The 21,517-nt window shown below is 39.0% G+C and overlaps 1 protein-coding gene across 2 annotated transcripts in view; it reads left to right on the plus strand.

Moving 5' to 3' along the window:
* Positions 1-21,517, plus strand: part of LOC127351888 (MAM domain-containing glycosylphosphatidylinositol anchor protein 1) — a 172,420-nt gene that overhangs the window by 15,471 nt on the left and 135,432 nt on the right. The gene's annotated exons all lie outside the window — the stretch shown is intronic.

A 21,517-nucleotide genomic window follows, 5' to 3' on the forward strand; every position in this document is an offset into this window, starting at 1 on the left:
GAAATCCTGCTGCACATTCAATTTAACTCTATTCTACTCTATAGCAGGTACATGTATTTATTATTAACACCATCCTCTGGAACAAGCAGTGACACATATTGTAAAGTTGTCATTCACATGCAAATGAGAGTGGCCATGCATCTCTCCACTAAAACACATGTACTTCAGTAATGTAAAATGTGAAGGGTAAACTTAGAATGGATGTATGGCTTTCTGGCATTACTTTAATGTATAGAGGTCTGCTGTGTAGTTTACTGTAATAACATGTACACCTTAACCCCATATAGATAGTTTAAAAGACAACTTCAAAATAGAGAGATCTACTTTAATAAGCATACTTTATTTATCAGATCCAAAGTACATATGCACTAATTTGACATTTTATGTGTTTTCGTCCACCTGATGCATTTTTAATTTCTATATATTTTTTTATTGTTTCCATGAAAGGCATAGCAAATATGGTTTTATTTTGAGTTAGATGTTGTTGCATTTGAACTTGAGCATGCTGGAGAGGCTGTCCAAACACTTTTCAGTACTTCCTGCCAAAGATTCACAGGAACTAACAGACACTAATGCATATTACACAAAACGCTATTGTATGTGCAGCTGTTATCATGTAGGAAAATGTAAGTGAATCATGATTTGAGGTGAAAAAGCAAAAAAATCTGAGAAATAATTAAAGAAGCACTTTGCTGGTGTAGGAAAAATTCTTCCAAAAGATTGGGAGTTGCTAAGCCTCTGAAGAAATTCTTTATTTCATGCAGCATGGAGAGCATGGTTGTTCTCTATCAGACTTTCAAATTGCTCTGCCGTATATACCATCAAGTATACAGAAGAACATTTGGTGACCTCCTGACAATTCAGGTGTTAATCACATGTCAATACCATAGGCCTTCCTCAGTACAATGGTCCTTTAATCTTACAGTGTAACTGTCAGCAGATTCTCCTCTGGCTTCCTCACACCACAAAATCACATCGGCATTACCAAATCAATATGTTCATCTCCCACACTGGGACAGACAGTGGAACATGGATTATACTCTAAATTAGTTTTTGCTTGTTTGAAAGGCAACATAAGATAATTAGAATAAAATGAAATGTGAATGAAATTTAGGATTATATTGCAGTTTGATAGAATTGCATCCTTTAAGTTTGGGCTATTGAAAAGCCTGACTAGACTAGGAATACTTTCACCCATAAGAGATATCAATGTTGTAATTGGTAACCGGGGATTTCATGCACTTTCATCTCCCTTTAAGATGCCCACTTCTCTAATTGCAGCTTTTTGTTTGGCAGTGAAGGCTTTGAATCCATGCCCAGGAAAATATGTTTTTTATTAGTGCCAAATTGAATTGAAAATTGTTGATGCAATATAAATGCGCTTCACCACGGTATCGGCTCCCTGCCAGAGTGTTGATGAATGTACTTTGGCTCGGTTTTAGAGCAGATACAATCCCTTCAGATGTTTGTGAGCATCCCAGGTTAACTTTTAGTTGTAGTTGTTGTCCTTGAGCTTGACAAGTGATTTTAAATGATTTTCTTTTCATTAAAGCTAATAAAGGTAAGGGATTGATTTTGAGTTATGGAGGCGGGGTAGAATGTGTGCATTCAGTGACTCTGTTTTATTGGTCATCTTTTACATGTTATTATTAAATTCTCTTCTCACGTATCTATCTTTGATACTCATTAAATGTGGCACTTTCAGTTCAGCAGGTCTTAAAACATTACAGTATATTGAGTGTGTCCTTAAACTCTACCTAAACCTACATTCTGAAAAATCTCTTACAGAGATCAATATTACATGCTGTTATCAGTTTATTCATACCATGCCAATTGAAGAGAGGCAAAGCAAGCACGTTCTTGTGTGTTTCTTTGTGTCATTTGTGTGCGTACATGCACAAGTTTATTTTACACCTCCTTCTCCCTTTTACTTTCTTCTGCTGTTTTTATCTCGGTTTCTGCCTGCGATCACCTCCTCTGAGTTATAATGCATGTGCAGGCACTTTCCATCACTGCTTAATATCTTGTCTTATCTTGTATTAATGAACCATGTCCATATTAAAAATTTAACTTGCCCACTACTTACTGTAGCTTCGCACTGTATGTGTATGTCTTCTGCGTAATTTGTGAACTTGTGAACAGTTGCATTTAGACCACATTAGGCATACGCACAGCTGACGTCACTAACAAGAGTCTATACATTTTAGACAGAAAAATTAAAAAGAAACTCTAGGGATACAGTAGGGTTGAAGGGTCAAGAAGAATGAAAAGCCACTGGTTCTTCTGGTCATGGTTTGGGGCTTTAACATCAGAATTTAATGATAGAGCTCACACAGCACACTTTGCACTCCTCACTTCAGTAACAGCAGTTTGAAATAAAGAACAGAATGAGCACTGATAAAATCACTGTGGCTGAAGAGACAAAGAAAAGCCCACCTATGAAACTCCATCTGTCAGTCACAGTAAATTGTCTTTGAGGGTGGATTTTCTTTTCACTGTCTTCTCACGCTGCTCAGAGCTGAACTAGGACAGATGTAAAACCAACCACTGGGGAGGAACATAGATGTCTTTACACAGGGGAACTGATCACAGAGCAGCCATTATCAGAAGTTGCAGGAGGTGACAAGGTCAGGGAGAGATGTGCTGTCTTCCTGACTAGCTTTCTTAAATACCACTAAGCACACTTCAGGGAAGCTTCTAAAGAACTTATTTTTCTTGGACACATTTAGATATTTTTTTTCTTTTGACGATTAAAAACTGTCAGCAAATTATAATTCTGTTATATAATTACTGTCATGGTGTATTTTCTCCCGTCACTTTCCAAACCCCTGCATTTCCTACCTTTTAAGGATTTGACCCCGTCTTTGTATTAGATCCCACGGGAAAACTCTCTGTCTTCACAATAAAAGCATTCGTCAGACAAGAGTAAAGTCTTCTTTTTTTGTGAAACCTTGAACTTTGCTTCATATTCAGTCAAAAAAGTCTGTATCTATCTTTGAGTAATTGTATGCTAAAACAGTTGACCCTGGAAGGTTGAAAAAATATACTTAATCTGTTATGCTCTATTGTATCGTATTCAATTCTATTTCTCTTTCTGCCTGTCACACATACACAGAGACCCACAAAGACATGCTAATTATCTGTTCTTTTCCTTATTGGCATGTGTGGCATTTGGCAGAAATGTTATCACAAGGTTGGGGAGTGGATGGTACTGTAATCCTGCAGCTTTCTCAATGATCCTGATTAAGGACTACAAAGGGCAATGCCTAGCTCTCTTTTGACTCTCAAGGACAGTAATATACTGTATGTGTGTGTGTGTGTGTGTGTGTATTAAGTGAGTAAATGCAAAGGACCATTTCTATAGCCTACTTTGATTGCTATAGGTCTGGCCATCATCACAGATATGGCTGTACTTCACAAAATGATTTAATCGGAGCATTGTTGCTACTCCTCCAGAGGGAAGGAGATATTTTAAATTATGGTAAGGTAATTCAAGGCCAAGGGTGACGCATGTATTTCAGAAAGGGACATTCAGAAGGAAGGAATGTCAATAAAATACTCTCACAAATGCATGCTTATGTGTATTTAAGTTTAAGTTTCAAATATAAAGCACACACACGCACACACAAGTTTACAAATTTTCTACAGAACTCATTCCATAAAGTGAATATTGTATTACCCGTGATGCTTCAGCAGGAGTGTTTCATAGAAAGAAAATATAGAGCAAGGGTCCAAGGGTATTGAATGAGAGCAGGCGGTGCTCTGTGGTCTGCTGTGGTTGTAATAACCTCATTATTCATCTGTGTGCTCTGCTTATACACTCAACAAAGCCAAAGTAGTAAAACCAGAAGCTATTATGCACACATGCACAAGCACACATACAGTAAAAACTCAAACTTGTACAGATCCTTTAGCACTGGCAATCCATCTCATATATTCATTGCCAAAAAAAAAAATCAACCTCAAACCTGCAACAACTGATTTTTTTGGCAAATTTGGGGCAGAAGAAACAAAAAGAAAACCTTTTAAGTTTCAAGCAGTTGCTTATATACACATCCAGCAGGTATGGAGCAAAAATATTATTCATTTGCAGTTGTGTTTCGAATGACCAGGCAAATATATGTCCATTTTGAATGTCTTTCATCTCTATTTTTGGTTTATACCAAGTATTAAAGGAAGTATCTGGCTCCACTTCACCAGCTGTTCACCAGGTACTTGCTAACTGTGTCTGTTTGGTGCTGACGTGGGTATACATAGAATTGTTACAGCTGTTTCACTGGAAAGAGTTGCCTGCTGAAAATGACACTATGAGTCATGCGCGAGTGAACTAAAACATCTCTGTCAACCAGAGAGGAGCTGCAGATTTAGGTGATTCTCTGTAAGTGTATCACTAAGAGTGACTACATTGTTCTATTGTTTTCACATTTTAAGTTGATACATTGTTATTAAAGAAAATATTGATTATAGCCACATGTAACCACTGACCTTTACCCATAACCTAATGTTAACTTTGAACATAACCTTAAAGGGAGAGTTCAACATTTTGGGAAATATGCTCATTCATTTTATTGATGAGAGACCGATACCATACAGTATTTATACCTGTCTGTACAAATATGAAGCTAGTTAGCTTAGCTTAGTATAAAGGGACAGGAAACAGGAGAAGCAGGTAACCTGTCTAAAACTTACTCGCTAGTTTGAAAAAAGCCTGTTTGTAAGATACTAATTTGTCACCTGGAGTTTTTTTCATATCGCGGCTCCAGGAAGTTACTGTGCCTGGTCAAGAAATAGGCTTTGTCTGCAGTCACTTCTTTATTCATTTAGTCACTATGCCATTCTTTTCAAATTGTAGTTTTTATACTTTTGGTTTTTGTAGTTATTAAGAGCCAGAAAGAGCCTGGCTAGTTGTTTCATGCTAAGCTAAGTTAGCTGTCTTCTGTCTGTAGCAGTGCTATATTTAAGAGACAGGCATGAGAGTGGTATCTGTCTTGGATCTAACTCTTGGAAAGAAAGTAGGTAAGCATATTTCCCAAAATGTCTGAATGATTCTTTAACAGCAACACGTTTAACAGTAAACCAAAAATCCCAAGAGAAAGGATTGGCCAGTATCTCATTTCCAAAAAAGTTATTATTCTGAAAGCCTTAAACTTAAATTTGCTCTTGTGAAGATAGAAGTACAGGAACAAGCGCACGCACACACACGCACACACACACACACACACACACACACACACACACACACACACACACACACACACACACATTGTGTTCCCACAGAACTAATATAAGCTGTTTGGGAATACTGCTATATGTAGAGTTGCATAAAATGTGGATTGGTGAGAAGCCTTTGTTTGCCTGTGATCAGGGGAAACAATACAATCACGGCTTTCAGAGTAAAAGTAAGCCCAGGCTTTAATTAATCCATTTGTCAGTTGAGTGATCTCTCTATGTGAAAGTCATAAGTCTCTGTGACTTTGATATTCACAAGTCTTGTTAATTGCCATGGCAACGCAGGCCGCTGTTACAGTGTGTGTTGGTGGTATGGCTAAAAGAGAATGTAGACAGAAACAGATTGTTGACTCATACAAACAAAAACTTTTAACCCTTGGATACTCTTATATTGTTGGATATAATCACTATAAGTTTGTTGTGATGAATGTTGTAATTTACTCTTTTGGTGGAACAATTTTCATCCACTTTGCCTTGTTTAAGCAGTGATTTTAATTTAGAAAACACCTGGAACTGTTGCATTCAGTATGTGCAGGTGGAGAGTCCGATTGAACCAACTGAATTAACACAGCAGAGAGCTTTTCCAGTCAGAACAAGTGGGTATTTCATAGCTGTGTTGCATTTCAGTCTTTTGAGGCTACTGTCAAGGGAGAAACTGGCATTTTTCCCAGTAATTGTTGAACATCTATGGAAAATATTTTTTTTACAAAGCAGCCACGGCTCTTTTATTCTGAAGGGATGACACCAAAACAAGATATTTCTTTTTCATCAATGTAAAAAAAACAAAAACGTTTGATCTTTATTTTAACTGCACTGGAAATATCTTTACGTAAGGCAAGGTCATCTACTGCTATTGTTACGAGACAACCATCTATCTCCAGTCTTTTATTCACTTATGCTGTTTGGCCACAGGGATCAGATAAATTGCACCCAGGTCAAGTCTACTTTGGAAGGAAGAGCACTAAGGCACCTTAGGGTAACAGTAAAAGAAACTCATATCAATTGTTGGAAGGAGGCAGGACATACAGTTTGTCTCATGTGTCTCTGGTGTTGAGGTTTCAGTTCAGTCCTTGGTTAAAACAATAGAAAGGCCTGCACTACATAGGGGATATATTTGGGTAGTGGTGGAATAATAAAATCCAGTAGCAGTATCTTCGTGAGTTGGAAAGCTTATCAGATGCCAAAACAAAGCACAGTTGTTTATAATATTACAAGGGAAGATTTTACAATTATATAATTGTATCTATAGTTGTGAAGATCCAGAGGTAAACAGTAGAAATGTAGCATTCATGTCACAAAGTAATCTACCAGGACTGTGTGTTTGCACATTTCTGATTGGCCAATACAGCGCTTTGTGATGCTGCACTATGGATTGCAGTAAAAGTTGTTTTTTCCTGTTGGCACCCCATGGTGGTGCCTTTCCAATGAATGAAAATGCAGCATTTTTTTCATGCAGTGTTATCTGTCTGCACACAGCCTAAGACTGTAACACTGTCAAGATACTTTGGGCCTTGTTATTGAGAGAATTCACAAGACAGCAAGAGGTTGCTTATTAGGATACATGAAGAGTTCCTTTAAGAGTTTGAACACACGTCCAAAGCAGTTGTTGTTCTGGTGAGGACAGTCTTGTTAGAGCTGTACAGAGACTACTCTCTGAATTCAATCACTTTTGTGCAGGACGACTTTTTTTCTGCTGCTATTCATGTTAGGATCAAAAGAAATTGAATTGTCCCATGAAAAAAGGGCTTGTATTGTCACAGTCAGTGAACCTCTGAGTTGCTCTCGAAGAACCGTGATAGTTTTGTCATTGTTGACTTATTCATTGTATAGACAGTCAAAACAGAGCAGCTCAGCTAATTAACACTCCAAAAGGGACTTAATCAGATGCCAAGTGCACTAATAAAAATGAAAGTCATTGGGAAAAAGGCATGCTCCGCAGGGGGAGAAGGAGGGATATCACAAGACGTGTGCATGTGTGAATGCATGCGCGTTTGAGTGTGTGTGAAAAAGGACTGAAACCCAAAATACAATTTTCTCAGCTACTATAAGGCATAGAACGTCTGTCTGGCCACAAATGGAATCAAGAATACACTGGTGTATCTGTAGAAAGCCATATAGTGCAGTTAAAGCCAGATGATCTCTACTTTTCACAACATTAGTTCAGTTGGTGCTCGCCTGCACAAATGAACAGCAGGAAATTTACAAAAAAAATTGAAATTCCCGTTGATTCGGCTATTTGTCAAAAGTGTTAAGACAGTAAAATGCATCTGATAAAATATACAGTATATAATCTATACGATTGCATAGGTTGTGTTCTGCAAAGTTGTATATTGATGCAAAGAATCTAAATGAGAATCAAAAGGAAACGATCATACAAAATGTGGCACAATGCAGCATATTATTAAATGTTGATAGATGGGTTTTTAGCTACTACATTAGGCATCATCATTTTGTATTGGAATTCTACCTTGACCAATTTAAATGGCTACAAAAGGCAGGCAGCTAATGGACAAGGTTGTTGTAGCTTCCAGCAGTGCTCAGAAGTACATTTTATCCCAAAAGTAATGACCATTCATTGTGAGACAATGACCTCAGTGATGGCTGTGTTTTCCAGATGAGTTGGGAGAGAAACTGAGCCGGAGAATGAACTGATTATGGGAGAGGGAGAACGAGAGTCCCAGAGAAACTGAAAGTGAGTTAGAGGATGTGGAGGTGTAGTCGCTCTATAGGCTATGGCTCAATGCCTGTAAGGATTCATGGCAAACTAGAAAATATATGCTTGAGTAAGTAGATTAGGTGTGCATATGATTTTCTCTCTCCCTCTCTCTTTGCATGTGAATATTTAATCATTTCATGGTGTGTTAAGCATGCGTTCAGAGTAATTGTGTTTAAAAAGTAAAGCAGTGACAATGGTGCCTGCTCTCCGTGCGGCATTGTCTACCCTCAGCTCAGCACCGCTCATTAACCACACCTCATTTTGCTTATGTTTAAACTGCAATTGCCTTCAACAAAAAATAGTCTAAAGTCCTGCATGTCCAAGATGAATATATTGTGAATATTTACTAAAAAGTGTCAAATGTGAATTAATAATGGATGTTAAACTTTTTTCAGCAAAACTATTCACGTAAACAAAATTTAATTTGCTTTTTAGACGTCAGGTTGATTTACAACAAATTGAAACCAGAAGAGTCTGAGTACTTTTATCTGCCTGCCTTCATTTAACCTACAAACCTCCATCCTCTTTCTCCTTCTTTTCCTTTATCACCTCTCTTTTCTCCATCTCCACCGTATCTCATCATTTCTACTATCTTACTGTTTTCTCTCCTTCTGGATCTGCACACCCTCTCATTCTCTGCCTTCTTAATGATTCCCTCATGTCTCCTTTTCTTAAAGCATCCTACCCCACCTCCTTCCCATCCTCTTTTGCTCCAGCTCCTCCATTCTTTCCTCATTCTTAGCTTTTTGTACCTGTTGTATTATCTACCAGCCACCAGTAATGCATATTTATTGTCTTCAGTGGTCCTGCCTCATCCAGCATGTGCAGCGTGAGAGTAAATCTTCTCCCTCCCTTGGCTTACATACAGCCTTGTCTACTGTCGTGGGCAGCACAAACACCTATTATTTACTGTGTGATTTATTTATGAATTAAGTCTTTTAACTTTTTGCTTACATCCATTTCCCAGGGAGGGGAGGATGGCAGGGCTGATTAATTGTGGGTTGCCGTGCCCAGCAGAAGCACACACACACACACACACACACACACACACACACACACACACACACACACACACACTGCCTTTTTCAAGACATTTGCATAGACACTCACTCACACGTGTATGCATGCACATGGCTATATATTACCTAAGGGACCCACACAGACATACACAATGTAAAAAAGCATTCGCTGGAAGGACAACGTCTCTGTTGCTTCAACCTTTTTCTGGGAGAGCAGACTTCCCTCTCAGGGGCTGGCATATCTGAATGTTTAATCTTAAATACAGCAGTTTACATGCAGTCACTCCTCACTCCTCTACCATTTTAATGTCTGTGTGTCTATTTATGACTGCATTAACAGTATGCATATACAAAGATTGCAGGGATGCTTGTATCTAAATCTGTTCTGTATCTGTGAATCTGTAAAGCAAACTGTGTTGGAAATTGGTGTAAGTGTGAACTAATGAGTGTGATATGTGCTATTGTGGTAGCACACATCAGGGTAGGCCTGATAAAGGAACACCATACTGTGTCTCATGTTCAAGTTAAGCAACAACTCTTGACATTTGTCAGGCATAAACCTCCATTATCAGCAGCTGACAGCATGTTAATTATTGCTCTTTGTATCAACTTCTAAACATCAAGATTTAAATCTTTAAAACTTAAATCCCAGAAAGGCAAATTTTTCTGTTATCAACAACATCGTCTCAGAGCACAACCACAGTATACATGTCCCAGTGGGCTAAACCTTGTTGATGCAGGCCAGGTGGAGCCAGGGGAACAACACCAGTGTTCATTCATCATGGGCTCTGTGTGATGAGAAAGCAAATTCGGAAAAAATGAGCACCCATTCTGCCATACTATCTTCAGTCCTCAATACATTCATGCATCTTATGCACTTGCTGACTGGAAGGCCACTTCGCAACAATGGAGCCATACTGCAGCACAGTAGAGAGGGAGGTGTTATGTACTGTGTGTAATCTTTGATTTGAGACTGTTTCATTTTTTTGTAGATTAATTTATGCTAAAATTTAGATTTGATTTGATTTAGATGTATTTGCCTAGGAGAAGAGGGGAATGACAATAATTTACTGTCAACTTCGGTGTGTTTCTCTCCTCCTTTTACGTAAACAATGCCATGGCATCTGAAACGCTCTCTGCCACCGCTTTGGCGAGAAGAGGATGCGCCTGGGCTTCCATCCTGGCGGGTGATGAGGTGAATTAACTCACCGACGAGCAGATACAGGTTAACTACAGTGTCTACTAACTAACAGGCAGAACAACGTTCACTTAGTTGTCTGTGCAGATAAGCAGCTGGTGGTAAAAAAAGAAAAGCAAGCCTGATCTCTTCTATAAACGTAGTGTTTTTCCTCCACACCCCTATGACGTGTAATTTTAAACATTTTGGTACAAACATGCTGCATGCTTATTACGTACCAAATTACCAGGCATTTTTTAATACTCAGTATCGACTCAATTCGGTCAGTGCCACAAAGGTATCGAAGTTCGGTACCCAGCCCTAGCTGCACCAGGTGTGCGCGTGTATAAACTGTTTGAGTGTGTGTACTGGGTGCTTCTGTAAAAATAGCATTGCTCTCAGTGAGACTATCCTTGATGAATAAAGGTTAAGAAAAAATACATCTCCTGCACACCATCGGTGTAAGTTGTGCTGCTATACATAAACCTGCCGCTGACAATAGATCCTGAACTGTTGCTGAGAAGTTCCCTTTCCCTTGGGTGGGTTTTATACTTTTGTACATTCATCTGATACAGAACTTAATGAGCAAGATGCCTTAAATGGGTATCCACTCATAAGTCCAGTGAGAGCTCAGAGGAAATGATAATAAAAATCAAAAAGATCACAAACATGATATATAAATATTTATTCCTGTTGCCTTAATTATGGAGGCGCCATTAACTAACTATTTAAACTTGGCTGTTTGTAACTAACAGGTACACTATATGTGGTCTGTAAATGGAGTAAATATGGAGATTGGCTGGATTGACATTCTGTGCCTGAATTATTAGCCCAGTCCAGCTCTGTCTGGATGGGCTCTAACTCTGAGTGCAGGTGAACTCAACTTTCCTCCTTGAGGTTCCCTTTGGAATTTCATTACCTGTACTTGGTGCTTATCGATCCTGTTATATACACTAGGCCAAGCAGCTGCTAAATTATTCAGTCTGGTTAAATAGGGCTGTTCCATTATTCAGAAGCGTGGCACAGTGTAATTAATATTGTAGAGATATGTGACAGGCCGGGTGGCATTTCACTCAGTGACAGCACATCGTTGCTCTCTACTTTCGCTTTCTCTACTCTCCCTGTGTCTTTGTCATTTTCTTTTCTCTCTTTTTTGTGCTCTGTCTCTCTCACTTTCTCTTTTGTTTCTTTTTTGAAGATTTCCTTCCTCTTCACTTTCGCTGCCACTCTGTTTTATTTTCTTTCTTTCCTTTTTCTGCTCCTTTTTTTTCATAACTTTGTAATTTACTTTTTTCTTTCCCTGCACTTCTCATTTTTCTCTTTCAGTCTCTTTTTTCCTCTTTGTCACTTTATCTCAATCACTTCTTCCTCCCCCACTCTTCTAGGCTTCTAATGGTTGTGTTGAAAAGTTGGTTGCGAGACACAAGCAGCATCAGGGGATTTCCTCAACCAGTTGTGTGCATGAGTGTGTGTGCACATTATGGAGTGTCTTGTCTTTTTATTGTGACATATATTTCTCAGCTCCTTCCACAATGACCCATATTGTGCTGCAGTTGTTAGGATGAGACAGAACACTCAGTTTGACAGAATATGCAGAATATTTAATCCTCTTCATTTATGTACATACAGTATATGAGAAAAGTAGAAGAAAAGCTTTGTTTCTACTGTATCTCAAACTCATGGGAGCGTCCTTGAGCCCAAGACCTTGCTGTGTGCTTGAATGCTTTTGAACAATGTGTAGAAACAGCTTTTATAGAAATCCATCATCACCTATCCTCAATCTGTCCTTCATTACTGCTGCGGCTAAGTAGTGCATTATTAGTGCAATGAAATTCTGCAGTACAGCTGCCTGTTCATTCTCAAAGGTTTATAGAGATGTACAGTATTTATACAAACATTGTCCCACTGGCAACTGCATGATAGCAATAGAAACAGCGTTTCTTCCCATTACTTTTTCATCCACTACTGCAAAATGAGACTTCTTGATGCATTATTACTAGATATTATTTCCTATAACTAGCCAGGTTAAAATTATTTGTATTATTTCTCAGTCAATCTTTATGCTGAATGAATTGATTCCAGACAAATTGTGTTAATATTTCTTTTTGTAAGGCCTAAGGTCTAATGTCAAACCAGAATGTGGCACAAAAAAAAATCAGGAGAAATTTGGCGTTCAGTGTCTTGCTCATGAATATTTTGACATGCTGCGGGAGGAGCTGGGGATCAAACTGTGTATTGGACAACACGCCACGGCTATTATAGCTTCCTCCTCTTTTGACTTAGCTGTGTCTTCACTCAACAATCAGCATTGATCAAGATGGCTTGCTATTAGTCAGCAGCACAAAGATTTGGGTAAACGTTTCTCTAAAGTTGGAAAGAAATTGTGTAAAATTCTCTTCATCCCCCTTAAATGAATTCACTGACTGTGTCGATTTCATTGGAATGAATTACACTGAATTGAACAGAAGGCCTTTAGTGAGATTGTGGGTTGGCAACGAGTGAGTACAGGTGTGGTTATTGTGGAGTGTGTGTGTGTGTGTGTGTGTGTGTGTGTGTGTGCGTGTGTGTGCGTGTGTGTGCGTGCGTTTTCACCGTGCACGGACACATGCTGTCACTCACAGCTTTTTATCAGGAAGCCTCCTTGGCCTTGTCCTCCTCTTCTTCATGCAGCCAATTAGGAACCATCTCCTCCTGTTCTCATCAACGCTCCTCCTCCACTCTTGTCAAAGTTCTTTGACAAAACAGGGGAGAGGAGACTTCAAAAGACTCTGTTGTCTTGTTTTTTCCCCAACTTCTCTCTTTCTGAAGCCCAGAGTGAAACTACAGAGGTGCTGGGATGACAACACAGAGAGCTCAAAGGGCTTGATGCTTTGTTTGTGTGCAGGGAGGGTTTGTGTGTTTGTGCGTTCAGTATCTGCATGTAAATTTATATGAAAAACATTTATACCAACACACACACACACACACACACACACACAAAATTATGTTATTATTATTATTATTATTGTTGTTCATGGTATGGTTGGACTTCCTCTATGCAGAATAAATTGCAAATATTTTACATAATGGACTGAAACTTAAATGTGTTTATTAAATAATAGTTAGTTTAGAGTAGGAAGTGCAAAATTACTCTCCTATAACCAATTCCACACTATTTTTAAATTCATTACTAGGCTCTTTAAGTACCCAGAATGCCTCTTGGCATGCAATTTTTCCCCCTCAGAAAAGCATTCTCTGTTCCTCACTTCATATTTGAAGAGTTATCAAGAACACGATGTCATGATTGCCTTTATACATCTTTCAGGATAGCATGGTTTTAGCTAATAAAAGTTTTAATCACACAGTAAATAACTGTTTCACTTGAGGTACCAAATATGGGTTGTTATGACAATGGGGTTTGGTGAGGCAAAATACATGTTAGGTGGCGGTCCATACTGTGGTTTCTGTGTGAATCTAGACACACTCTAATTGTATTTTTTCTGTCTTTGTCTTTTTTACTTTTCTGCTTCTTTCTTCTTAGTTTTTACCATTTGCACATTTGTCCTTTCAGTTCCTTTCTCTGCCTCTCTCGTTATCACTCCCCCGTTTTTTTCTCCTTTTGTCAATCTGTTATTGTCTTACTATCCAACCTCCTCAGGGGTTTTGAGTCTGACTGTTCTCAGCTGCTAGTTAATTTTTAATCTACTGTTGAATAACACATTGTTGATGAGTCACTGTCTGTCTTTCAAACGCATTTAGTCACAGAGCGTGTTTGTTTTTTTGTGGCTTATACTGCAAATCTGGAAAATATTGTCTCTCATCCTGGAAGAAATGCCTCGGAAAAACATGTCAGCAGCCTTTTTAAGCCATTGGGACCCTCCAGGCACTGTTTCCACACCCTGGCTGTGCTCATGAACCATAGTTTTACAAAATACACTAGAACATTGGTACCGCTGCAATATTTGGTGCTTTGCTTCTTCTCTTACTTTGTTCATAATGTATGCAGTGTTCTCCAGAAGGGTATGTTTGCAAATATAGAGACAAAAAGAAAAGGTAAGGTGGGAAAACTCAAAGATATGATTGCTGCATTGAAGGAAATGCTTGTAACCATGTGGAGAATGTTATTCCAAAGTTACCTTGGTGAGAAAGAATGCGCGAACATGTTGCCAGAGATAGAGACGGACCATCAACATCTTGCAGTCAATTAAGAAGCACAGATGTCTATTTTTTACTTTGTGTTTCCACTGGCTGCATATCTTGACTATAAACCATGTTTAGACGTGATGCCGTACTCTTGCAATAATTTTTGGGGCTTACGGTTCAGACTGACTGTTAGCTAAGTCAGTATGTGATGCATTCTCAGTCGGAAATAATCCATTGGGATCTTTATCCGCCCTCAGTGTTCTTCTGTCTGTGTGAAATTGCAGTTTGGCTGATATATATTACATCAAAAATGTCACAGGGGACAGAAGCATTATCATATACAAAGAGATCTAATATACCAACAGCAGACATTTAGACTGAATTCCTTCCAAGAGTGTGAGACTGCAAGACTTTTAGTACAGGCCTTTATTCTGTTCAGGTTCTTTTCTCGTTTGCACAATCTTTACTCTCCCTGAAGTAATTTTAGGTGTCTCTGGCTACACTTTTTCCAAGTTTAACACATCAGAAAATTCTGAACATCCTGAATCGGGGGATTGTTTTATCAATTTAGTTCAACAGTTCCTCTGGAATTGATCATCCCATAATGTATGAAGACCTCGTGTACTTATCCTTGCAAGGCAGGTGGACTTCATTGAAAGAAGAGCAAAGAACGACACTGGAGGTTTTTCTCTATGGAAAAGATGTTTTCGCTCTCCTCCCGACTGGCTTCGGAGAGTTTGACTACATTTTATGGCTCATTGATCTGATAGTTGATCCAATCACCTGCCGAGTATGTTTTGAAAGTGCCTGACCCTTTCCAAAGAGTTTCCAATGGCGACTTTCAAGATGGTTTTGTGTAACAACCCAGAAAAGCCAAACTTCATGCTTGAGTTGAGAAGAAACTTTTCTACTCTGGACTTCACTCCAGCCTCCAATTATATATGAAGGGAGGAAGAAAGAGATCATGTATCTGAAAAGACAGGAAATGAACCAACCTTGTAGGTCACACAGGACAAGTTATCAGATGCCCTCACTTTTCACATATCCACATCCACATTGTCTTACATTCTGCCATAAGAGAAAAGGAGAGATGCAAAGCAACAACAATAGCAACAACTATACTAGTTGAAATTACAAATAATAATGGTGATGATGATGATGACGACGATGACAACAATAGCCATAACGATGAATGATGAATAACAATGATGTTGATAATATGACTAATAATAACAGTCTGGGAAAGAAGTGAAGTTAGTCACATGCATTAATGGGACTTCAATGTGTGCAGATAGAGAGGGAGAGGAAGAGAGGAGCTCAGTGCATCATGGGACTAACTATGAGCTTCATGAAAAAGGAACGTCTTAAGCCTACTCTTAAATGTGGAGAGGGTGTCTGCCTCCCGAACGACAACTGGAAGCTGGTTCCACAGGAGAGGAGCTTGGTAACTGAAGGCTCTGGCTCCTGTTCTACTTTTAGAGACTATAGGAACCACAAGTAGCCCTGCATTCAGAGAATGTAGTGTTCTAGGGGGGTGATAGGGTACTATGAGCTCTTTAACAAATTGTAGGAGGATTTTAAATTCTATTCTTATTTTACAGGGCGCCAGTGCAGAGAAGCCAATACAGGAGAAATATTTTCTATTTTCCTAGTTCCTGTCAGTACTCGTGGATACTCTGGATCAACTGTATTTTGGGAGATATTTACACTTATTAGGATGCCTTTCAAGCAGTCACAATGTGTGGCCGAAACTCACTGCTTAGACTTTGTCTCTTTTATAGACTTTGCTCCTGGTTCTTCCTATTGATGCATACTACTACTACTACTACTACTACTACTACTTCTACTACTACTACTGCTATAATAAACCGTGAAGTTTGCATGTTTCCCCTGTGTCTGTGTGGTGTTTATGTGAACTGGAAATGATCCGTAAGTGTGAATGTGAGTGTAAATGTGTTTGTCTATATGTGTTAGCCCTGTGATGGAAGGATGACCCTGTCTAGCGGGTAACCTTGCCCGGTGCCAGTGGTAGAAAGCAAATATTATACTTTACCCCATTGCCAGCTGCAACTTTACCTTGATGAACGTATTAATGCATCAATATTCATAAAAAATACAATATAATAGAATCCAGTAATATACATTATTCTGAAATGGGCCATTTTACATAATCCCAGTAACTCTGAACAGGATTAGTAAGCAAACAGAGGGATGGATTTAACACTGAACATTTCAAGTTCAAAAGTTTCCTACTCCAGATTAACCTGCGTACCCGGCCCATTTTTTTGTTTTATTGACCCATCTTTGGCTTTGAAGCCAAAAAGCTGCATGAAGGTTATCCTTGGCCAGCTGTTTCTGTCAGGTTTAGCATGCTGCTCCAATTTCATTTAAGGACTCTTTCAGGGTAGGCCTATAGGTGATAATCCATCATAGCTGATGGTACTGGGTGTTATACACTCACACACACACACACACACACATTCTGAGTTTTCACTTTTCAGTAATTCATTTTCACCGAAAACTGAATTATTTAGGTTTCTGAAGCCCATTAAAACATATACAGTCAGAAATAGTGTATATGTACAGTAACGTGTACACCTGCATGAAGAATTCAAACCCATCTTTTACTGTTACTCTTCACTCAGAATACAAATTTCAAAGCACAGCGAAACTCTCTCTTTCACACCTAAGAAGTCTCTCACTTGCAGTTATCCTTTAAAACTCACCTCTCCTCCCTCCCCTCCCTTTCCAGCTCTCGGTTTCTCTCGCTTCACAATCCCTGGACATCTGTTCACACTGGACATCATGCAAAAGAAGTGGGATAGTTTTAGAGTGGTTACATTTGCTGTGTATTATAAACCACTTGACCATGTGGTGATTTCCATAACAGTCATGCTTAGCAAATATTGTAGCTTGCATTTGTAAGCATATTGTCAAGCTGAGTTGTTTTCAGATGAGACAGATTTACGGTTTCACTAAACAGTTGTTAACATGCATTGTTTTGTTTTTTTCCCCTCTCCTCTCCTCCACACACACCTTCAGTAACTGTAATTATAACACCTTGTCTTTGCCAAATGCAGCAGATGTTAGCCCCCCTTACACCTTAACAGTCTTCCACAGTTCTCTTACTCTGAATGATGAACAGTTAGCATTTTGGCATGGAGAGAAAACAACGTTACATTACTCTTGTCGATTGTAAAAATGTAAATACTCTCTTTAAAGGAATATGCTATGTGTTTAACCTCAGTTAGTGTCATAAACAACAGATAAAAACATTACTCCTTATGCAGTGCATGCTCATAGCTCATGAATTTAAAAAAAACATTACATATCATTATCTGAAATGGTAGCTGCTGTAGGTTTAGTTTTAAAATACCTGGCTACCCCAGTTTGGTGTCAAATGCTGTCACATTTAACACATTAAAGGTCCAGTGTGTAACATTTAAGGGAGAATCTATCGGCAGAAACTGAATATAATATTCATAGATATGTTTTCATTATTGCATAATCACTAAAGCAATCATTGTGTTTTCATTACCTTAGAATGAGCTATTTCTATTTACAGATGCTGCAAGTTACCTTCCATGGAGTCCGCAATGTTAAACCATCATGTTTTTACAGTAGCCCAGAATGGACAAACCTAACACTGGTTGTAGATAGGGCCTTTCGCGTTTTTTGTGAGTTTTGCGGCCAACGTAGTCTCTCCTTCACACTTCACAACCCATTCCCAGGTTGTCAAATACAGGCATGAGCTGTGTTACTTGGTCTTTTCCAAGCAAATATGGACTGTTTGTGAATAAATCAGCATATGATTCTGCCACCCCTAAATTCTCCATTCCACCCCATGAATATTTCTCATGTTCTAGAAGATCAAAACACCTTACTACAACACTTTAGTTTGGTTTTTACTTTAATTTGCCACCCATCTGCTTCTCTTTGGCAACAAATGACGAAAAAAGAAAATATTAGTTTGAATGACATTTTGAATCAGTATTACATGCCTAATATATGAAGTTTAATACTATTCAAGAACTTTTACTGTATTGTATTCTGTTTTAATCGCATTTATTGTGCTGTAGGCTACTTGTATTGTTCTGTGACAATGAAAGAAGCAAACTGCTGCCATACAATGTCATCAATTACCACTCTCATTTGGCAATAAAGCTCTCTGGAGGCTCCACTTGAGCAATGAATAAAACAGCCCAATATCATTACCTTTTCAGAATGACACTTAAATTTGTCTGCCTTTCTTTTAAAATGATTTACCTTATTGTCTTACCTCTGATACTATAATATTAGCATGGAATAGTGCACTTATATTTTGGTGTTCACAGCAGTTAATTGCACCAGTCACCAATAATTTTTATTAATGTATTTCTATAAAATAACAAAATTTGTATGAAAGAACTGAAGAACTACAATAACTCAATTTGTCTCTTTGTATCATCCATCCATCCACGCACAAATCTCTCTATCCTTCTTGATGAACATGACAAAACGATGCCAGTTGTTCCCTCCACGCTGTTGTCTAGACCCGCCTTTATTGTGAGCCAGCACTTCATTAGATCCTGATAGCAGCTGAAAAAGGCCTGCGTGAAATGAAGTGTGACACATTATTGAAGTATTATTTATCAACTGGTTAAATGGATCCAGTGGTTCTGTGTGCGACTAATATCAATATCCAAAGTCTGGCTGTTTTGACAGGCTCACAGGGAGTTCCATTTAAGTTCTGAAGTAACTGCAGCCATTCGTGGTTTTTTTCTCACCATCTCCCTTTCGCTCTGTGGTGTCACCATTTAGTCTGTATCTCCTGCTCTTAATGCTTTATCCTTTTCACCTTTTCTTAGTCCCTCTCTCTACATGATTACACATTACACTTGTAACTGTAGGGCATTTCCATTTGTGCCTTTCAGCATTTCTGTGTCTGTGACTCTTTGTCTGTCTGTCACTTTCAGTTTCCAATTTCGGTTCACTTTATTGGCATGACCATTAAAATGGATAGGATACATAATATCTATCCACATTTTGTCTCCTCTGTACTTGTCAGGATCTTTTCTTCCCCTCCATACACACACAAACCTGCCTCTCCTTACCTTCAGCTCTCACTCTGACCTTTTATTCAAGTGTTTCTTCTCGCTCTCCTCTTTATCGACATCCTTTCTTAGTACCTCCTTCCTTCCTACTGCTTCACCTGGACTGACCGCTATGCATTGCCGGTTCCTCTGGGGCAGTTTCCTTGGAGATGGAATCACATACACACACGCGGACACAATAATTATTTATTTTCTTCATATGCACTGCCACTGTGTGTCAAGTGTGCCTCTTGTTATCTGGTAGTGTAGATGTGTGTGTGTGTGTGTGTGTGTGTGTGTGTGTGTGTGTGTGTGTGTGTGTGTGTGTGTGTGTCTGTCTGTGTGCACCAGCAAAGTGAGTTTGAGCATTATGGTTGAGTAGAATAAGGTCAGGTTGACAGTCAGGCAGACAGACAGAGGATGTGGAGCATTTGACCTCCAAGCCATACGGCCTTGTCCTCGCAACGTCTCTCTTTTCTACCAAATACAGCTTTTCACCTCTGCTCTTTTTCCGCTCAGTCATTTGAGTGTTTTGTTCTCCTCCTTGTGACTTTCTGTTATCTCTTACCTCTCCTCTCTAACACAGTATAATCACAGAAACTACAGAGTAGAGAGACTTTTCCTTGCCTCTCTTCATCATGCCCATCCTGCTCCAGAAAGCTACATTGACTAGAATAACCATATGTTACACCTAAGGTGGTTTGTGTGGCATATGCAGCACAAACACAGAAATAAACAACACACTCTTTCTCTCTCTGTGTCTCTCTCTCTCACACACACACACACACACACACACACACACACACACACACACACACACACACACACACACACACACACACACAAACACATAATGAAAGAAGCAAAACCTTTGCTGCAATTTCGAGGCTTCGCCAGCTGTTACTGTCCTCTGTCTTTTTCCCTCTTTCTCTCTCTCTCTTTCCCGTGCTCTCATTGTATTTTCTTGTCTGAACAGATGCTCGTGTTGCTTTGAGAGACCCAGAGGTTGGTGGGAATGATGATGTTGAGAGTGCGAACTGCAGATCTCAAACATTGTTTACACTTCTAAGTTTTGTACAAGAAGGCGTGACTTGTGAATCAGTGGTGCCGCTGTCTCATTTCTCTCCTCTCCTGCACTCTAGTATTACTGTAATTCCTTTTTTTAATGATGATGGAGACTAACAGGACAGATAACCTGTGACAACTGTCAAGGGATGAGCTTAAATGTTAGATAGCAGGGGTTCATAATTTGCCCACCAGGGTGCCCCATTAAGCTGAGTTTGTGACTATTAAAAGATTTGAACGACTGAAAATCCCCACAATGGGGTTTGTGGTGTAAGATGAGAAACGTATGTATGTCCATAAGACAGGTCTGACATAATTTGAGACATTTATGTTACATTGTTGGTTCAACATTGGAAAGAAAAAGATTTTATTAAGATATCTTCTATACCTATCGCATATATCAGAATGAAATTGTTTTTGTCACAACAAACTGAGAACATACTTGTGATGAAGGTAACTTTGCACTTAATTAGTTCAAGGAATCTTCAAAAAGCCATGGTGTGTTTACCCACCCTTGGGCAGAATGCTACTGTTGTTTTTAGCAGCGCTAAGCTCCATGCAGAGCAATGTGTGTGTATGTGTGTGTGTGTGTATGTGTGTGTGTGTGTGTGTGTGTGTGTGTGTGTGTGTGTGTGTGTGTGTGTGTGTGTGTGTGTCTTTGTAAGTCTGAACACTTTAAACTCTAATCAAGATATCAATATGTGCTGTCGTAACTCTAACTGCACACAGATGTATTCAAAATAAAGATAATTGAGGATCTTGTTTCCTTCACTTTAGGCTGAATTACACCGACAACTCCAATATCTATCAGTATTATTTTACTCGTCATTTTAATATATATTTTTAAAATGTAGATACGCTGTACATACACTGATCAGCCATAGCGTCATGACCACTGACAGATGAAGTGAATAACACTAATTATCTGGTTATTATGGTACCTGTCAGTGGGTGAGATATATCAGGCATCAAGTGAACATCTTGTCCTCAAGTTGATGTGTTAGAAGCAGGAAAAATGGGCAGCTTGAGGATTTGAGCGACTTTGACAAGGGCCAAATTGTGATGGCTAGACGACAGGGTCAGAGCATCTCCAAAACTGCAGCTCTTGTGGGGTGTT

The sequence above is a fragment of the Dicentrarchus labrax genome, unplaced genomic scaffold (assembly GCF_905237075.1).
Source record: "Dicentrarchus labrax unplaced genomic scaffold, dlabrax2021, whole genome shotgun sequence".
Taxonomy (NCBI): Eukaryota; Metazoa; Chordata; class Actinopteri; family Moronidae; genus Dicentrarchus; species Dicentrarchus labrax.